Source organism: Canis aureus, chromosome 22, assembly GCF_053574225.1.
Source record: "Canis aureus isolate CA01 chromosome 22, VMU_Caureus_v.1.0, whole genome shotgun sequence".
Lineage (NCBI taxonomy): Eukaryota > Metazoa > Chordata > Mammalia > Carnivora > Canidae > Canis > Canis aureus.
The window spans coordinates 6741987-6763635 of record NC_135632.1 but is presented as its reverse complement, the minus strand read 5'-3'; the positions used below and the strand labels follow the sequence as shown (position 1 = coordinate 6763635).

The 21649-nt window shown below is 41.5% G+C and overlaps 1 protein-coding gene and 1 long non-coding RNA gene across 8 annotated transcripts in view; one reads left to right on the top strand and one right to left on the bottom strand.

Moving 5' to 3' along the window:
- Positions 1-21649, top strand: part of MED12L (mediator complex subunit 12L) — a 323065-nt gene that overhangs the window by 151464 nt on the left and 149952 nt on the right. The gene's annotated exons all lie outside the window — the stretch shown is intronic.
- LOC144293702 (uncharacterized) lies at positions 11578-18308 on the bottom strand. Its single transcript, XR_013360940.1, has 3 exons — positions 18137-18308; positions 14592-14639; positions 11578-11636 (listed from the first exon to the last, which is right to left on the bottom strand). It is a non-coding gene; the product is annotated as an uncharacterized LOC144293702 (long non-coding RNA).

The window sequence follows — 21649 nt, the reverse complement described above, 5'->3', positions numbered from 1 at the left end:
CTCCAGCATTTTGATTGCTGGGCATCCAACAGTGTTTTATAGTTGCATTACCATGTAGAGATTGTGCAAATAGGACCTGAGCACTTCATGTCAATAGCAGGGTTTGGGGGATTGTGGGCAAAAGATGGACAGAGGTGGGCAAAGAGTGAGGATGGAGATGACGCTGTGATAATAGGCTTTTTACTCATATGCTCAATGGCTCAGTTAAAGCCTCAGCACTTTTTTTGTTTCGTTTTGTTTTTTAAAATTCTTTTTATGTAGGCTCTATGCCCAAAGTAGAGATCGATCTCAGGACCCTGAGAATGAAGCATTAAGTGCTCCACTGACTGAGCCAGCCAGATGTCGCACCCCCCTCCCCCACGCCATTGCCTCAGTTTTAATGAGCATATTGAGTTACTTAAGATCCTTTTCTCCTTAAAATTCTTAGACATTTAATTAATTTATTATTATTATTCTTTTGCAGTTCTTTTAGTGTCTTTCTAAAATGTTTGTCCAGACTCTGGTTCTAGCAACATTAGTTCTAAAGCTGTGCATACATGTGTACTTTTTTTTGTTTTGTTTTGAGTAGCCGACTACAGGTATTTCTTTTTGAAAGCTTAGGTAAAGTCCTAGTGGATAAAATAGATGGTATACCTTTGCAGGTAGAGATGCGGGTAGGGGTTAGCCTAGCTGTTCGTTCTGTACCATTGCCCCCACGACATGTCTGTGATTCGCTATGGTTAAGGAATACAGTTGGAAAACCATATCATTCTAGAAGATGTATTTGTTGTAGAATAAGCCTATCCCACAACATGCAACCACGAGTTTCATAGATATTTTAGTAATTCAAAACCAGTGAATTGAGACCGGTGTGCTTGGTGGTGTGCTATGAACATCTGGCTTTCTTTCAGAAATAGGTCCTCCTTTTGAACTGTGATAGATTTTTCTTCTTACCTTTAAGATTTGAGGATAAACCTTTCTGACCTGAAGTACATCATTGCAGAAAATGCTTTTGAAGGGATTTCATTTACCAAAGGCTTGGCCAGAATGGATCTGGATAGGGTGATCTTATAACTTATTTTTTAAGTTGGGATGCTTTTGAGAGTGAGTGTTAATTATAATTAACCTGGATCTGCAGGAGTGAACTGGGGCTGCCCTAGACAAACCAGTACATATGTTTACTCTAAGGCACATTTCGGGTAGACAGTATAGAATTTATTTTTTCTTTTTTTTTTTTTCTTTTTTTTTTTAATGTAGGCTCTACACCCAATGTGGCATCCAGTGACATGGGGCTTGAACCCTGAGATCAAGACCTGAGCTGAAATCAAGAGTTGGACACTTAACCAACTGAGCCATCCAAGCGTCTTAGATAGAATAGAATTGTTGAATACCTAAAATCTTTTGAAAGCCCAGGACTTATCTGAAACCTTAAAATGAGCTTCAAGACAGAATTTACCATGTCCCTCTTTGTAGTGAATGCTATGACAGAGGATTGGCCTTTGCTATGAGCCAACTTACTGAGCATCTTCTATGTATAAATACCCCGTGCTAGTCTTTAGGAGGATTCTTTCTCCAACCACTGAATGAACACATTGCTTTTCCAAACCAAAGTTTAAAGAGTCTTGGCTTACAGTGTAGACTCATTGTATTCTTTCTTGGATCTATTTTTTTTTTTTTTTTCTAATTCTGATTCCTTCATGAATCTGACAGTTAATCAGTCTATCCTGTTCTCTCCCTTCTGTGATCCCTATGTTTTATTTCCAAATGATTTGGAATTAATTCCCTTTTTTATTGTGATAAATATTTCAGGTTTGAACATACTCTAGAAAGGGACCTTAGGCGTTTTCTATTTTTTTGGCCAACTATAGTGTTGAGCTAACTGCCAGAGATGTAGTGGGTCCTCACTATCTTGATGGATGTGGCTAGGGAAGTCATTGGCAGGGTTCTGGTGGCTGAGTAGGAGTATGTTTTAGTTGTAAAAAAAAAATGAGGGCTATTGAAATTTAATGGACTTGGTATTTGTACATGGAAAGAGGAGTCAAAAGGTCATCTTATCTAAAATGATCTTAAGTTCACCTCTTATTTAATTCTTCACCTAGCTCTACAAATACCTTTAAAACTAGCTTTTAATGACTGTTTACTTAAGTACAACTTAATGTTGGCCAGCTTTGTTCCCTGATGATCGTTGTCCTGAGGATGTGGGAGTTAGGATCTAATCTTAAAAAAAAGTAATAAACTTTTTATTTGTGTAAATGAGTAGGTATTTTTTTCCTATTCAGAATGCATCTCAGCTGTGGTTGCACTCACACTAAATTAGAGTCAAAGCTAAGACATCTGCAGGGTACTTCACCTTGACCTTTATCCTGAGGCCATGATGCTGGCCTCCTTTTGTTCATCTCCTCAGACTGAGGTCGTCATGGAGGTGTCTCGGCCCTTTAATTCTATGTGTTTCAGGTCAGGCATGGCCTGGTGATTCCTGTGACATTGGCTTTGATTCTTTTAGGGGGACCATCTAGATCTTCAGAGCCATGTTTGTTTATGCATTTAATTCTGAAGTGAGAGAGGTGGAGTTTTCTATACTTTTTCTCAAACTCATGTGAAAATATATGTGTATAAGAGTGAGTAGGGGGATCCCTGGGTGGCACAGCGGTTTAGCGCCTGCCTTTGGCCCAGAGCGCGATCCTGGAGACCTGGGATCGAATCCCACATCGGGCTCCTGGTGCATGGAGCCTGCTTCTCCCTCTGCCTATGTCTCTGCCTCTCTTTCTCTCTCTCTCTGTGTGACTATCATAAATAAATAAAAAAACTTAAAAAAAAAAAAAAGACTGAGTAGGGAGATATTTTGCATGTATGAATGTTGAAGAGGGATCCCTGGATGGCGCAGCGGTTTGGCGCCTGCCTTTGGCCCAGGGAGTGATCCTGGAGATCTGGGATTGAATCCCACGTCGGGCTCCCGGTGCATGGAGCCTGCTTCTCCCTCTGCCTGTGTCTCTGCCTCTCTCTCTCTCTCTCTCTGTGACTATCATAAATAAAATAAAAATAAAAAGAAAATTTTGAATATTGAAGAGACGAAAAAGGCAGAGGTGGTAGCAATGATGGAAATAGACTGGCAGCCACTGTTTTATACAAATATCAAAATCTAGTTTCTAATCTCTAATTGGATATAAGGAATTTGATAAATATTTGTCAAATTGAATTAAAATGATAGTCAAGTATACCTTACCTAAAACGTGAGGTGGAAGGTTTGGTGATGAGGAAGCCAAAACTGAATGGCTCCTACTAGGTAGACAACTCACTGGCATGTGATGGAGAGATGGCCATTAGTTTTTTATATTACTGTTAGGAGAGATTGGTTGCTTGTCCTTAGGATGAAGCCAAAATGCCCACATAATTCCTTAAATCACTGAATCTTAAGGTATGATTCCCTGGACTTGGACTGGGAGCATCAGCATTGTCTGAGGATTTGCTAGAAATGCAAATTCTCAGGAATGACCCAGACTCCCACCCCTTAAACAAAGCCCAGAGATACATGTTTTAGCAGGTGTGTTACAGTTTGAAAATCCCTAGTAAACCAACAATTTGTAGCAGCTTGAGGTTGTGAAGACCTTTTATAATTTGTTTTCAACCAGAATGTACAAACACATTTTATCCAATAGTGGGAGATTGGGAAAACCCCTGGTTATGTATTCCGATATAAACTGTTTTTAATTTTCAGAGTATATCCTACTAGAATTATTAGATTCTAAGTCATACATCAGTGATTGTTTTGTTTTGAGAATTTGATGATAATTTGTCTGCAGTAGCATAAGTAACCTTGGTCTGTGGTTTGCCCCCAGTTTTCTTTATGGAAATGTCACACTCTGGAAATTTCCAGACATTAGTCCTGGGCTCTGTGGTGAATAACACCATGGTACCTGCAGGGCCGTCTTGACAGCCATAGATTTGATGTGGTAGGGAGTCTGGTCCCTTCCCACTCCCGCCAGCCAGCCAGAAGGGTAGGAAGGGAATTTAGTGAAGACTAATTCTTAAGTTGTTTGCTTTAAATAACTTAATTTAAAAAATTAAGGCACATTTAGGCAAATTAGAAAATGTAGAGAAATGGGGAAAAAAAAAGATCATTGGGAAATTTATCCTTGAGTAACTAGTTATTTGTTGTAAATGGTCTGGCACAAGAAGGGAGTTTGTCTCCCACTTATGTACTATGATAACAGTAGTAATACTAGTAATATTAGTAATGAGTTTTTATAACATACCAGGTACTCTTCTAAATTCCTTATTTATGTTAACTCATTAAGACCTGATAACTAGTGTACAAAGTAAGTTCTCTTAATATACCTAATAAAATAAGGACAGCAAGGCACGGAGTGGTTAAGCGTTGTGCCCAAGATCACTCAGCTGATAAAGATTTAAATTGCAGGTGGGGGGGGTGGTGGTGGCCTAGTCTTGGACTTAAATATGTCCTTTCTACTGGTCTTCTAGGATGGTTGGAAAACACTCTGTGATTACTGCTGGGTGGTGGTGTGATGGAGAGGAGACCCATGGATAAATGGGTTAAGGGGTGAGGAGGAGGGCGTTTTTGTTGGGTCAAGTGGGCACAGAGATAGAACAACAACTCCAGAGTGTGTCCAGGTCCTAGGCTTTTAGGACAGCCTATCGCCCTTGAGTGATCTGGATGGCTAATTATCAGCTTCACCTGGAAATCCTTCCCAGTCCAGTGTCATCAAGAGGTGGAGCTGCTAACAGAATGCCTAGTGATTGGAACCTTCCCAGCTTGCCTGGAAATGATGGGCATCTGTTTAAAAAGTACATTCTCTTGGGGTGCCTGGGTGGTTCAGTTGGTTGAGTGTCCCACTTTTGATTTTGGCTCAGGTCATGATCTCGGGGTGTTGAGAGGAGCCTCGCATTGTGTTCCAGGCTCAGCGGGGAGTGTGCTTGAGTTTCTCTCCCTCTCTGCCCACCTATACCCCCAACCCCCTTGTACATTCTCTCTCTCTCTCTCTCTCTCTCTCAAATCTTTTTTCTTTTCATAAAATAAACATTACCTTCTCTGAACATTCATAAGCAGCTTGAATGGAAAGGAAATGTATGAAATCGCCTTCATAATTTGCTATAGTGAGGGCCAACAGAAGAATCATTATCAGTCACGAAACCTTTAAATAATACTTGTTTGTGGGATGACTGGGTGGCTCCGGGTTAAAGCACCTGCCTTCAGCTCAGGGTGTGATCCTGGAGTCCCGGGATCGAGTCCCACATAGTGCTCCCTGCATGGAGCCTGCTTCTCCCTCTGCCCGTGTCTCTGCCTTTCTCTCTCATGAATACATAAATAAAATCTTAAATAAATAAATAAAACAGACTTCTTTGTAAAGTTGCCTTGTACTTTGATCTCGAGTTTAACGCCAATTTGGGTCATACAGACTTTTCAAAATGTCATGAACTTTGCATGTTTCACCATTTATTTAATTTTCCTTAAAATCATTTCCCAGAACACTAAGTGGATATTTTTTCTTTAATGTCATTTGAAAGAGAATCCAAGAGTGAATTGATTTAATACAACCAACGAATAAGGACTCATCTCTAAGAGATAAATAATATAGAGGCTAAGATTGTGAACTGCAGAGTTGAACTACCTGGATTCAAATCTGACCTACCCAACTTATCAGCTTAGTCTGGCTAAAATACTTTAACTGATTTATTAAATGAGAATAACTTTTCCCTATAGGATTATTATAAGACTTCAGTGAGGTATAATACTCTCATAGTTTTAGTGAAGTGCCTAACATGTAGAAAGCACTCAATAGATGTTAGTAATTATTAAATATTAGAAAGGTAGGTAACAGTGGACAGAGGTTGAGATCTCTTACCCACTGTGGTGTCCAACCTCCAACCCACTCCAATATACGTAGGTGACTTCTCCATGTCAGGTTTTAAAGCTCTACTATTTTCTTTTGAATAATTGCACACCATCCCATTGAGGAAAGAATCATGTTGTAACCATTTCATGATTGATATGTGTTGGGATTATTTCATATTTTCCTCATTATTATAAATATATGTCATTTCCTTGCTCCTTCCTTTTTTCCCCTCATAACTTTGAAAATTGTGTTTTGAGGTTGGTTTTCAGTTCCGCCACTATAATTATTTCTATTATTTTGCTAACATTTATTTGGTGGGTATCAGGAAGGGTTTGGGCTCATTCTGGTGTAAAATTAAATAATTATCGTGCACACTGTCCTAGGTTTTAAAGAACCGAACCCTTTTCATAAGGGTAGGAAGGGTGTGTTTTAGCAGAGAAGAAAGAGGAAGCCATCTAAGCCCTCTTACTGAAAATTTCTTATGGCCAGTCTCTCAGAAATTCAAACTTAAACTCATTAGTTGGTATCTAATTGTATAAAGTGCTCATAACCCCCAGTACGGAGAGTTTCCTTGTTTATATTCAATGGAATGCTTTTTCTCTGAAATTATTCTTCCTCAAATTGCCATTTAATTTATGTGTTTAAAAACTTCTCTCAGTTCATCATCAGTGCTGGGAAGCAGGAGTCTTCTTATGTGGCCTTCTGCCTCCACACCCCTCTCCCCGAGGTACCCCTATGGCCTCTTCTCCAGCCAAGTACAAGAGGGACCTCTGAGAAGACAAATTATGTCTTGGTGCTCCTTTGCTCTAACCACCCAAGGAAGTGGAGTGAAGTAGGGCTTCCTATAACACAATAAAAATCCAGATTTTGATCATGGCCTGAATGGCCCTCTGTTATCTGGCTGGCACCTGCCCTGCACCTGTTCCCTGCCTCCATCTGTTGCAGCTGCATTGGTCTTCTTGCTTTTGCTGGCCCTCCTCCAACTTGTCAGCCCATCTTGTAGGCTTTGCATATGCTTTTCCTCCCTCTTTGTCTTCTTCATTTCATTGTGATTGCTCCTGATAGCCCCATAGCAGGGCACTCTACCCTATGTCCAGCCCCCATTCTTCTCAGTGATTGTTCATTGCAGAACTACTCATTACGCTGTTGGGTTATTTGTTTAGTGTGTGTCTTTCCCCAGGATTATGAGCTCCTGAAGTAAGGCTCTTTGTCTCTTTCAATGCTGTGTCTCCGGCAGCTGGAACAGTGCCTGGCACAAGGGAAGTACTCAATGAATACTTGTTGAACTAATGAAGGAAGGAATAAAGGAAGGGGAGAAGCTTGTAGAATATAATGTATGATGATCTATTTTGAGACTTTCGCCTGAATATTGATCACAGAAGCCGAGAGTAAATCTTTTTAGAGGTCAGAGAAACGCTCTGTCGTTCAGCTTGTTTTTCAGAGTACAAACATAGTTTCTGAGAATTTTTCAAAAAGCCAAAAAGTACCGTGGATTGATTTCTTGCCCTTGAGTGTCACTTTTTTTCTAGTTTTAAGTTGTATTTTTGTATTTATATCTTACGTCGTGAAAACACTTTTGTGAGTCTTCATTGTCATCTGAAATGCCCACTTGCAGATTATTCTCTTCTATGTCCCTAATCCTTTTTCAAGTCAAGTCGGTGATGGCAGTTGTACTGGATGTCCAGGGCTTCTCCCCCCACCCCTCCCACCACTAGCAAAACAGGCAGTGTACAGCTGGCTCATCATAATAATACTCTTTATGAGGAAGCATGTGGGCAGCAGTTTCACACTTCTTCCTGGCTGTCTTCTGGGCAGGGCTCAAGGGCTTTCCAGGGGAGCATTTGAGGGAGGCTGACAGAGTAGTCTCCCCCCAGCCTCATCAAGATCATTTCTGCTTCTGTATCTGATGTATTAATGTTCTAAGATTTTGTTGGATTGGAAGGTCCTCCTGACAAATAGTCATAACAACTCTGATTTAGAGGGGTCTCCCACCTTTCCAGGGAATAATGGGAGGGGCTGGAACAAGGCTTCTTGTCCCTGAGAATTGAAGGTGGCAGGGAGAGGCAGGAGAATCCTGGCCCGGATGAGTCTAGTTGAACTGACCAGACTAGTTCTGGTCCAAGGGGACATTTGATTATTTGTGTCTTCGACTTAACTACAGGAGTTCCAGAGCCCCCGGCATATGTTCTACTTGGCAGTGCACACAGGTGCCTTTGGCTTTGATGCTATCGTATTTTGCCCTCTTTCAGTTCCTTCTTTGTCCTTAGTACTTCTGTTTGTGGTACAACACAACTATGGAAACTTCATGCTAATGGCAGCTCCCTGGCTTGGTGAGTTTGTGGGGAGACTCATTTGATTCCTCTTAAATAATTAGATTTCTCTTCACGCTCTCTATTTCTGAGGGACTCAAAGGCCTCTGTTAAAATGAGAACATGAACTTAATCAAACTTAAAATGCAAATAAGTTTGTGAATGTGTCTGGAAATCACAAACTGAAGTATCTTCTAGGCTCATAGTCACAGGACCAGCCCAAACGGAAAGCAGTTTGTTGTTGAGTGAATCAACTTAACGTTAAACTCCATTTGCCTAGACTTTAGACATCATTAAAATTGTATTTGCACAAAAAAACAGATGTTATATAATAGTAGAGTCCTTTTGGGGCGAGAGGTTTTTTTTTTTGATTTTCACATTAGTCTTAGCTGTATGAGAAAGGGATGGGAGAGGGAGCTGCAGGTTATTTTCTTTGAATATTCTCTTATGTTCTAGTACCTTGAAGATTTTAAGTTAAGAAGTGCATGAATCAGTGATACAAACATACCAGTATAACGGAACTCCAGCCCTGGGGGAAAAGCTTTGGGACTTGGTGGTTTGGCACAGGGAAAATAAAGCATGCACACTGGGCAAGTGTCTGCTTGTTAAGAAAGTCAAAAGTGAGAAGAAAAAAAAATGCTACAGATGGTCTTTGAAAGAAAAGCTACCTCTGCCTAGGGAGGAAGTAGTGTGCTCAGTCCTTGCATGCATGCCTTAGGATTCGAAAACTTCTGTACAATCCCTCTTGACTTGAAAGTCCTGCAGTCTCTCATGCGGTGCTTTCAATGTGATTTAAAATGGATTTTAGGGGCATTTAAGATTTATTTCATGGCTAGCATTCGTGAAGTATATCAGTGCTATAAAGTACTAGAAAACTTTTCTAATTAAATACAGTCTGGGTGGCTCATTCTGGAGTGTATTTCCAGAATGTTAGTTTCTTATATTCTTTAAATGAAAAGTTTATTTTGACTGTTATTGGAACCATTAACTAAGCACTTCTTAGAATATATGGCTTAAGACAATATTCCTTACTGGGAGTGGTTCTTTTTTTTTTTGGCTGCTTTTATTCTTTCTGACCTTCGGCTGTGGAAAGAATTCTACATTTAGGCGTAAAAGTAATGGAGTGCTATTAAGGGAATGGAGATAATTGAAAATACTTGATGAGGAAAGGAATTTAGATGCGTAACTTCACCACATGTAAGTAGCTAGACATGAAAACTCCTTTTCTCTTCAAAAAGGAACAATACCGGGTTTATATGGTGCTTTCTCTTCTTCTGTGTCACCCTAAATTCTAAGAAATTATTGTTGAGGGATCCCTGGGTGGCGCAGCGGTTTGGCGCCTGCCTTTGGCCCAGGGCGTGATCCTGGAGACCCGGGATCGAATCCCACTTCGGGCTCCCGGTGCATGGAGCCTGCTTCTCCCTCTGCCTGTGTCTCTGCCTCTCTCTCTCTCTCTCTCTCTCTCTCTCTCTGTGTGTGTGACTATCATAAATAAATAAAAATTAAAAAAAAAAAAGAAACTATTGTTGATAATTTTCTAAGCAATGTGAGCTTGCGAATCTTGGCAGTCATTAAAAATAGAGGATGTGGAAGCTACAAATGTGTGCCTAGGTCCTTGGGTGGATGCACAGAGTTTTCCTGTGGCAGTTCCTCAGTTGTAGTGTGGAAACTGCAGTGCTAAGGCAGGTAATAAGAAATGAGACTTGCTAAACAGGGAGTGTGTTTTGGCTCAGTGTTAGCAAGGAAGCAGCTCTTCAGAATTGTCTGTTCATTTCTTAGCATGTAGATTGTTTTATCGGCTGCATTGCTAAGCACTTAAAAAATGTTCTGTGATCCTCATTAATTTGTTAATTTCTCCAAGCCCTAATAAAGGAAAAAAACTCTTCTCAATCTTGTGTTTTCTTAGTAAAGTCTCTAGGCAGTAGCTTGAAGTGCTTTATTTTAAGATGCATTAGGTAATATATTCTTTATCTGAACAGCAGGAATAATTCTCTTTATGCTTTGAGTTGCCATGTTTTCTAGAAGAAATACTAGTAAAACGTTTTTAAAACTCATCTGAATCTTATGAAATGATGCATATGTTTTAGGCTATAGAAAATATGTCCCTTGAGAGTAATATTTATTCTTTTAAGGTCAGTTTTCAACAGAGCTGCTGGGAATCACTTGACTGATTTTATGGAGCCTAATTCATTAAAGGGAATTCAGTCTATACTAATGACATGGTAATTGTTCTAATGTATATTCAAAGAGGAAGAAAATAACGTGAGCAAACTGTTCTCTGTTTCCTGTGCTGGATTAAACTGCTGTTCATAAAGAAATGGGAACTTTGGATTATCCCTACTCAAGTCAAAAACTTATCATAAGGCAGGGCCAAACCATCACTTTCAAATGGATATTCTATGTTGCTTCATTGGGTCACATTCATAACTTTGTTCCTATTAGTAGGTTTTCTATCCAGGATGTCCCTGGGACTGAGCATAGGCCTTTATAACAAGTTTTCAAAATGCATTTCTCTTAACCTATGGAGGCATTTAGAAATGTGCCAACACTGCTTTTAGATCACTTCCTCTCTGCAGAGATCTATTACCAAATGAAATAAGGAATCAAAGAAGTAATTCAAATGGATTATATACTAAATATAAATATAAAACCGAAACCCTAAAGCTTCTAGAGGAAAACATAGAATATCTTCACAGCCTTGGATAGGCAGCAGTTTATTAGGATACCAAGTGCACTAACCATAAAGTAGAACGTTAATAAATTATACCTTGTCAAAATTTAAAAACTTCCACTTTTCATTCGATACCATTAAGAAAATGAAGGGTAAACCACAGATTGGGAGGAATAATTCATAATAAATACCTCAGTTAAAGGACTCAGACTACTTAAAGAATTTTTCATTACTCAATTAAAAAAAAAATGGCTGAAAGACTTGAAGAAACAATTCACAAAAGAAGATACTTGACCAGGCAACACCTGAAAAGATGTTCAGCATTGTGAGTCATCAGGGAAATGCAAATTAAAATGATGAGATACTACTTAACACCCATTAGAATGGCAAAAAAAAAAACAAAAAACAAATCAAAAGCCCCAGAAAACCCCTCAAACCCCATGTCAACAAAAACCCACAGATACCAAAAAAACCCTGACAATTCTGTTTACAAGGAAATAGAACAATTAGTACTTCCATAATTTTTAGTTGGAGCAGAAAATCTACTTTGGAAAACCATTTGGTAACTTGTAATCAAGTTAACATACAGCTAATGAGCTAGTAATTTAATTCCTTAGCTGTTTACCTAAGAGAAATGAAAGCGTATGTCCATAAAAAGACTTTTACTAGAATGTTCATAGCAACTCTATTCGTAACAGGCAGATATTGGGCATGACCCAAATGTTCATCAATAGATTAAAATAAATAAGGAAATTATGGTATACTTACACCACTTAGTGATCAAGAGGAATGACACATGCCAGTAGTATGATCGATCTCAGTCATCTTGAAACGTTAAATTGAGCAAAAGAAATCAGACACAAAGGGCATATACTATGTGATTCTATTTAAATGCAATTCTCCTACAGGTAAAACTAAGGTCTAGTGACAAATGGGGAATGTGGACACCTGTGAGTGGAAAGAAATATAGTAGAACTTTTGTGATGGAAAATATAGTAGGTTAGGTGGTGTTTGTTTACTTGGTGTCAGAACTTATTTAATTTACATTTGAAACCTGCTTTCCATTTTTTCATATGTAGTTTATGCTCCAACCTAAATTAAGTGAGGGGGAAGAAAATCAAAGGTGTAAAACTTACATTTTAGAGCAGTAAGGCTGTTGAAAGCCTACTGTAAACTATGTGTAAATGGTATAGGGTATTGGAAAGATGGCAGGGAATATGTATGACATTGGCTCTCAGGAAAAGGTCAAACAGGAAATGCAGACACGCAGCCCCTGAGCCACCCAGGTGTCCCTCATGTACAGTTTTTAGGGAAGGCAGTTTGGTGATGTGAATCGAAACCTTCATTTACCTCCATTGACCCTGTGATTCTAGCGTACAAAGATACTACTAAAAACAAAACCCCTATGTACAGAACAACATTTGAATTCATCAGTATATTATTTATCATAACAAAACAGTGGAAGCACTGAACATGTCTCAAATTAGTGGATTGCCTAGATAAATAACAGGCCGATTCGGGACAAGGATATTAGGAACCTATGAAGGATAATAACTTTGCAGAATTGTTAGTGTTCTGCAAGAATGTTTGTGTCATTTATGATGGAAAAAAGAAAGATACATACATATGTGACTTTAGCATTATAAAATGAAATATTCATGGAATAAAATCTGAAAAGACGTAAAAAAAAAGAATCTAGGTCTGGGTTTTTTATTTTGTGTTTTTTACTCACACGGCTTCTTAAATATTTTAAAATTCTCCTACTACTTGAAATAAACCAAAAAACTAGACATGACTGGCATTATGGTAATGTTCTGTTTAATGAAGGATAATTACTCGGGGTGGTGGAAAAAAGAAAGAAAAAAGTCTTGTCCAAAAGATTAGGCAGTAGTGTGTACATTAAGTATTTTAAGACAAAATAATGTTTTTTTTTATTTTTTTTTATTTTTTTTTTTAAAGATTTTATTTATTTATTCATGATAGTCACACAGAGAGAGAGAGAGAGGCAGAGACACAGGCAGAGGGAGAAGCAGGCTCCATGCAGGGAGCCCGATGTGGGATTCGATCCCGGGTCTCCAGGATCGCGCCCTGGGCCAAAGGCAGACGCCAAACCGCTGCGCCACCCAGGGATCCCCAAAATAATGTTTTTAAAGGAGATCTCCTTTCCTGAAAATGATTCTGACTTTGTTTCCCTTTTTTTGTTGATGACCTGCTACCTGTCTCAGTGGCCCTGGTGAAAGAGCTGGCTACTGTGTTCACACTCTTCATAGACTCCGTGATAACAAGACAGCTACTCTTACATTTTAGGTTTTCGTTTGATCTCAGAACATACCCTCTCTCTTCCTTTTTTCACTTCTGTAAAATTGGTACATGCAGAGATGCTTGACATAAGGAAAGAGGCAGTGAGATCCTTATGCAGAAACCTAGATAGGCAATTTAAGGACCAGGAAAAAGAGAATGTTCAATGCTACAGCCATCTCTTAGGATATTTAACTGAATTTTGTATCATTTTCCATATCCTGTTTTTGTCATCAGTGCACGTAGGGCTATTAGCATCTAACAGCGTTAGGTCAGGGATTAGATCAAGTTCATAATTGTTGTTTGGCTTCTAATGGGATGAGTTCCCTTCAAATCTCTATAAAGGAATCAAAATATAATCTAGTACATTAAAGTATGCCCAAAGATTTTTGTCATAACTGAATAAATATCATTTCGTCAGAGAAAGAATTGAAGGGGTCATGGCTTGTCCTTGTGCCTGTTAGAATGTAAGTTGCATGAGGTCAGGGAATCTGCTGCCTGCAGATGTACACCTAGCATCTAGAATCATGGTGGGCACATTTTTATGGAATCAGTGTTGACTGAATGAATGACTGAAATAGGTCTAGAATGTGAAGATTTCATTCATTCTCTGTAGCAGGATGGAAACATTCCTCAGATGAAGTCTTTGGTGAGCTCATGTACCAACCATTGATCTTAAGGCTGAACTCACTCACTGGGAAGACTGTAAGCAGTGGGTGAGTCCTACTTTCCAGCATAGGTATCTCTCCCACAATAAAAGAAAACTTGACAGGTTGGGTGTCTAATTGTTGCTATAGTCCAGTGACAGGATGAAAATAAATGTGTGTCATCCTGGAAAATTGAGAATCAGATTCTTTTTTTTCTTTTAAGATTTTATTTATTTATTCATGAGAGACAGAGAGAGAGGCAGAGACACAGGCAGAGGGAGGAGCAGGCTCCACGCAGGGAGCCCGACGTGGGCCTCTATCCCAGGACTCCAGGATCACGCCCTGGGCTGAAGGTGGCACTAAACTGCTGAGCCCCGCAGGCTGCCTGAGAATCAGATTCTTTGTCCAAGTGACCACACCAAAGTGCACAGTCTCCTTTGGGTCAAATCTGAGCAGTCAAATACCCGATCTTTGTCTCTTTGAGATCATGACTTCAACAACAGGTGTTATATAATTGAGTAGTAGCTACTACCCCTCTATGATTATTTTATCTGGGAGATGAAGGGTTGGAACATGGTGTCTGAGGCCTTTGATGCTTCTCAGAAACAACAGATGGAAGACTTTAGAGTTGAATTAAAAAACAGCAACTTCGCTTAGGTTGTGTGAAGACAAAGGATTTCAAAGGAATGAAAAATTGATCCGATCCAAAAGCATATGGCCAACATTTTACTTTGCCTTTAAAAGAACAGGTGGGATTGGGAAGCTTTGTGGAAAACTTGGTTTTTCTGGAAATTAATATAGCTAAATTATCATAAAAATAAGGCTAGTAAATTACCTGCTAGGCTTGTACTTTTGAGGGTGCTCAGGGGGAGAAGAGAACGCTCTGTAGAGGAGACAGAAAATATCTGTCAGTCTATCTATCATATGTATTTAAGAGAGAGTGTACAATTGGGGAGTGGCAGAAGGAGAGGGAGAAGCAGACTCCCTGCTGAGCAGGTGTGGGAATGTATCCCAGGACACTGGGATGGTGATCTGAGCCTAAGACGCTTAACCAACTGAGCCACCCAGGTGCCCTGAGCCAGAATATTTAGTTAGAAGGATTTTAAACGTAATGATGGAGGAGACTTATCCCCTATACTACTTAGGAAGCTGGGCATTTTATGTAGTGCTAGTAATTTTTTTTTTGGTAAAGCTAGGATACCTCTACTGAATTGGTTTCTCTAGCCCTGTCCCCTAGACTTTTATGAGGCAATGCATTTTTCAGCACTCAGGGACGCTGTGCGTTTAGTATCAGCATGTGGCAGCAGACTTGAAGCTAATTTGAAATCCCAAGTAGTAAATAGAGTCCGACCAATGAAGCCCCTTTGTGCTGTTTAATCTGAAATGTAAGGATGACCATGTAAGTAACTGTCCAAACCACGATGCTTCTCAAGTAGGAAGTGGGGGTGGGATACTACTTACAGTCGTGCCCAACCCTGTCCCAGGATGTATGGTGCTTTTACCCAGTGGGATTCAAAATTGAATGTGCGGCAGATCACCTAGAGGGCTTGTTAAAACACAGATTGCCAAACTCCATTCCCAACATTTCATAATTCAGTAGTTCTGGGGTCAAAACGTGGCTTATCTAACAAGTTCACTGGTGCTGTTGATGCATCTTGTCTGGGGACTACATTTTAGGAACCACTGCCCTACCTAGAAAGGCTCTTTAAGGTGCTCTTATGCAAATGATGTGATTTTCATTTGAAACAAACTCTCCTTACTGTCCAGTTGTCCTCTATTAGAGAGCCTCCTGCAAGTGAGGATACCCATAAGGAGGATGGCAGAAAAAGCTTGTGTTGGCTTCAGCCTCTTATCTCTGGGACTGGTCTGTTCTTGGGATTCCAGAAACTGTTCATCCTGGGAAGTTGAGACAGCTTACTTGATACCAACCTAACTTTCAAGGAAATGCGGAAACCAAATGACATAAATGTGATTCTGGATTCTTACCAGAGAGATAGAGGCTTAGGAAGCCTCCACCCTAAATTCACTCTAGAGGCAGCACTATTCCTCTGTCTTGCAGCTGACTCCAGAAGGCCGACTCCAGATCTTAGATCTAATATACCTTGTCTCTCTTTTTCCCTTCCTTGCTTCCTTTCTTCCTTTTTCTGATAAGAACAATGTCATATCTAATTATATAGGGATTATATGGTGGTTTTGCTTATTAAGCATTTATTCATTATTTTGCCCTGTCTTTAACTGGCTTACATTGTAGACAGTGTTATTAGTAAGGCAAATGTGAAGTGGGTTTCAGCTGTAGATTGGTAATTCTCAAAGTAAGGACCCCCAGATAAACAGCATCAACTGGGAATTTTACATCAGGGAATGGGACTTAGGGAGCTTGGTAGCCTGGCCTCTTAGAAGGTACTTACTTAGTACCTTGCTTCCTAGTGTACTCACTAGGTATTTTAAATTGCACGTCCCCCCCCCCCCCCCATCTTTCTCCCAATTCTCTTGATTTTAGGAGACTTTTTTCTATTGCTGCCACTTCCCCCCAACTTGTGTTTAAGAATGTCAGGGATCATTGTAATTTATGTTTCAAGTATAGCTTGCCCCCCAGTATATGTTCCTGATATCAGATTGAGCATTCTTATAGCCAGAGAATTGTAAGTACTAACCTACAAATATGTGATTGAGGATGAAAGTAGTTGAAGAGGATTTTAGGACCTGCTGATTAGTGATTTGGTGGAGGGGGGTGGAAGGGGAGGGAGTAGGTGTAGCAGTGGTGAAGTTGAATTGATTGAAACCCTGTGGCCTCAGAGCTGCCATGAATGGAGCACAAGTGCTTTCCATGTTCTCAGCGGACTCAGGCTCATGGTGAGATCGGCTGGGTGGCCTTGGTGAGGATAGTTATGTCTTGTCTACCTGCTTCCTCAAGTGGAAAATGGGCACTACAACATCTCAGCAAATGGTAATTCTTTCTCCATACCCTGTCCACTTCCCCTTATTGGGTCTTCATGCTTTGAGTATCTTGGTTCCCCTCATTTCTTCCTTACCGCACTATTACGGACACGATAGCTCAGAGTTTTTGTGTCTCTTACCAGTTGCGTATGTGTGTGCATACTATTCTATGTGAATTTATATATTTATAGAATTTATTGAAGCATAAAATTCATGTGCTCAAAAATCATAACATTATTTTGGTATTTTTATGGTGAGTACATTATGTGTTCTTATTTTTTTAACTTGTCAGTTAAGATCAGGTATTTAAGTTTTTTTAGGGCTAAAAAATTTGTTTCAAGTCTGCTTGTTTTAATAAGATGAATATGTAAACTCTAGTGTGGTGTGAGGAGTTTTTGTTATTTTTGTTTTTTTGGTGTGTTTTTTGTTTTTTTTTTTTTTGGGCCAGTGTGATTTTTTTTTTTTTTTTAAAGAGGTGGGAGGGGCAGAGGGAGAAGAAGAGAGAGAAACTTAAAGTAGCCTTCACGCCCAGCAAGGAGCCTGATTGTGGGGCTAGATCTTATGATCCTGAGATCACGACCTGAGCTGAAATCAAGCGTTGGACACTTAACCAGCTTAGCCATCCAGGTGCCCCCTCTTCCCCCACTATGTGATATTTTTGATTCCTTGTCTCCATAGGATTAGGTGTACTTTCTTAAAAAAATATTTCTGGGCTAGATGGATTGCATGAGTTTGGTTGAATACGCTCACAGTGTAGATCTGTGTCAATTCCCCTGTGTACAATTTAAATTCATAATGTTTAAAGTATTTGAAATAATTTAGCTGATTAGTCATCTACCATAATAAGTAACATATTAACTCAGATTTTTGCTGTGCTCAGGAGAGATATTTTTGTAGCTTATAATTATCTCCAGAGGCAAATAAATATCATATTAGGTATTATTAGGGTTAAGTTATCCCAGTAACAACGATAAAAGCTTTTACCTATATATGTACATATGGATAATAACTATATTTCTAGGCATACATGCAACTGCAAACAAAAGCACTCACACTAGCTTATAAGCATTGTCATAATTGATTTTATAGTTTTTAGAGGCAATTTTGATACACATTTCGAAGCTTTTAAAATGTTTGTCCTGGATAAATACCTTTTAGGCATTTTCTTTGATAGCTCTTCTTCGCAGATAGATTTTAACAGCCACAACTGGACATCATAAGTAGCCATCAATGATAAAATCTCTCACATTTGGTTTCCCGACTCCGTATGAGCAAATATACTCCCATAGCAACCCATTACAGATCTCAAACAAAAAGTGACTTACTGAGAATGGGGTCATCCGGTGTCACCAGGCCCTGTTGCTGTCAGCTCACAGATCATTTCTGTCCCCATACACCTTTCACACCTGCTCACATTCTCTCGCCGGGAAGCGGCTTCCTTACCTGCCTGGGGCCCTGCGCCTGCGAGTTCAATTCAGAGTGTCTCAGGGTATGCTCCAGACTAGGCCTGTGCGCCGAGTTCCTGCTCGTCTTCAAGAGCAGATGAAAATCAGGAACTTGACAGAAACCGCAAAGTAATAGGTCTCCTGTCACTGCTCAGTTGGTCCATCGGAACTTAAGGCTGGGAAATGGAAACGAGAGAGAGAGAGAGAGAGAGAGAGAGAGAGAGGTTTGGATCTGGAGGGGGGGGTTGGTCTCAGGGGGGGGGGTGTCAGCTGGCCTCTGTGCTACTTCTTTGCCTTCAATGATCCAAAAAAAAAAAAGCTTGGCTCCCTCCCTCCCCCTGCACCCCCCCATCTTCATGAAAGTTTTTACTACTTTTTTCAACATCCCCACGTCATTTGGCAAATGATCGGCCAGGTGACCTCTAAGTGGGGCTCCCGTGTGAACGTGTAAGCTCCCCATCCACTTGCCCCGGTGCAGGCGGGGAGACGGGGCTCTGCCTGGAGCCTCCCCCCATCCCCGGCAGGAGCTGGGGCTCCCTGGAAGAGCAGAGGTAGCGCTTGAGAAAATCAGCAGCTTGACACCAGCGGCCACAGCTGTGAGGTGAGACGTGCTGCTTCTGTCGCTTTTTTCCGCGCATTAAACTTTCCACGCTGGAGCTTTAGTGACAGGTTGAGAGCGGCGCTTCTGAGCAGCTCCCCGTCTCTCCGCCTTCCGCTTAGCTTGTGCCGCGAACGTTGCTGTTCTGAAAGCAAGAGGCAGGAGCCGCTTCCCAGTTGGAGTCGAGGTGGCGCCGCGCAGTTCGGCGTGTCCCGAAGCCTGTGCTCCAGGATCCCGGCTGACCGGGGCCCCAAGGGCCTGTCACCTGTGTGACCCGGAAGCCGCGTCCTCTGCCGCTCTGGAAGGCTCCTCCTGCGACGCAGGTGTGCTCACTCACTGCCCCGCTGCCAGGGGCCGGGCTCCCGGTGTCACTCGCCGAGTCTGGTTTGATTTAAAAACATCCACGCGCGGTGCCAGCAGTGATTCGTACTTACTCGTGCTTGTGACCAACCAGGTGCTGCTCTAGATACTTTGTGCGGACCCACCACGTGGTCGGTAGTGTTCCAGACCCCGCAGATGGAGCTGTGACCCCGTCAGACCCGAGTCGTTCCCTTTTCTTATTTTGGGCCTCATTCATAAACTTAATAGTCGCTCTTAGTCCTTAATACTCCACGCAGAGGCCCCAGGGGACCCCCAGATGGTTTAGGGACACTTCTGGCTTTGGTCTAGGTGAGGGATCCAGTCTTCTCTGCTTGTTCCTCAGGGCCCCATGCAGTCCTTGCTGATGAGGCCGAGAGCACCTGTGCGCATGCAGTCTCGAGGCTCGTTGGCTTGGGCTGCAGTGAGATGCGGTAGGTAAACACACACAGGTAAGGACTAGCCTCCAGAGCCTGCTTATTCCCAGGCACACTGCACAGTCCTCGACATGCTGATTCAATGGATGATTGGGCATGGGCAGTTGCATAGCTGCAGCTCTCAAGGCTTCCCTGATTTACAGCTGGAGGCACAATTTATTCTCCTGGTCTCAGAAGCACCCATTAACTGCCCCCATGCTCTCCTATGCTTCTTGCATTCGCCATGGAGTGCTCTACAAACCCGTTACTGAATGTGCCTGGGAGGAAGTGAAGTTAAATTCCCTGGAGCTGCTCCTTCTGGTAGTAGGTCTTGCTAAGTCCAATGCCAAAGAGCCCCATCTGGGTGGTCACGTGATGGCTAGTAGTCTAGATCAGCGAGGTAGATCCTATTTAAGATCCTCAGGGATTAGGGAATTGTGAGGTAAAGAGCTCCTGGCCCCCCTGCAGGGGGTCAGCTGCCATGTGGCCAGAGCTTGTCAGGGTCCATTGGATGAGCCACTATAATCAGAAACTTATATGCTGATCGTGTGCATTGTTTTGAACACCTTATGTACTTAAAGTCACTGAGTTCTCATAACTCGCATGAGCTAGTTATGCCCCATCGTTTTTCTTAAGAGATGAGGAAACTGAGGCACAGGGCTGTTAGGTCCAGAGTTCTTAGAGCTGGGAGTTGGACCTGGCAGAGCAGCTCTTGGAACCTATGGTCTTGACTACAGTTTTAGGTCTCTCCTGATTTTGCATGCTGTTACCTAAATCAAAAACTTTTCAGATTAATGTAAGCCTAATAATGTCTGGTGGGCCCAACAAAACCTGACCGTGCGCTGTATTTGGCTTGCGGGGAGGCATTTTGTGGCATCTGTCCCATTATTGTATTGGCAGGTGGCAGGGCAAAGAGGGGAGAGCTGGGGGGACCCGAGGAATTACTCATCGCCCAGGATTGGATCAAAACACAAATACACTCAACTGAAGAGCACCTTCTTTGTATTAGATCCTTTTACAGCCAATTCACAAAGGAACCATTTAAGGGGTGACTGTGCCTTTTTAAAGATGAGAAAATAGAGCCTCGGGAAACTTCAGTTGTTCAATCTAGGAGGTGGCAGGACTAGACTTTGGAGCCAGTCTTGAGAGCCAGCGTTAGGCTTCCTTCCCCATGTCCTTCCCAGTGGGTGTTTCCTCAAGCAGATGAACACTCAGCACAGAGGCGTGAATCCATGAAGCATCTGAATCGGGCTCACTGCGACATTATGTGTTGGTAACACAGGAAAGAGATTTTCTCATCAAAAACTGCTGAATGTATGCACATAGAGAATTTTAGCGTGAGGTGAGGAATGTCAGGAGGGTGAAGGCAGACAGATGAAGTGGTGCAGGTGCTCAGGACTGCAGAGGCCAGGGCAGGTGGTAGAGGAAGAAGTTAAGTCTGGACTTGCCTTGGAATTGGGGCAAGATGAACGTGTAAGTCTCTAAGAACTTGGCAATTTATCTGTTCATCTTGTGATCTGAAGACCACATGTCTCAAGATTATCGGCCTTAGTAGAGCTTTTAGCCAAAGGACCTTACCAACAGGGCAGCTAGGACAGGTCTTGGGATTCCCATCTTTCTGTGCCTGGAAGACTTTTAAAGGACACACCTCTTCCCCCCTCCTAGGCCTCTGGATACTCACCTAGGGACCCTGAGTGGTTCTGACCTTTTGAAGTCATTATGTCTATATCTGACTGGCCATCAACAGCACCTGAGGACCTTTAAAAATGCAAATTCCAAGACCCTGCTTCATAGGAACCAAATCAAAATCCTAGTGTTTTTGGCTCAGAAATCCTTTTGACCTCATGCATAGTGGGAGGGAGAATCTCAGGCAGATTCCCCACTGAACAAGGAGCCCAACATGATTCAGGGCTTAATCCAGTGACCCCGAGATCATGCCCTGAGCTGAACCCGACTGAGCCCCGTGGGCACCCCAGGAATCTGTGTTTTCCAGATGTGTTCAGGTAGTTCTGAAATGTGGCCAAGTGTGAGCATCCCTACCTTCCTGTTTTGGAGCTTCTGATTTTATAACATTTGGAGGAACCTTCATCTTCTGGGCAGATGCCCTCCCTCTCAGTCGGTCCTGTCTGTTCAGCTCACT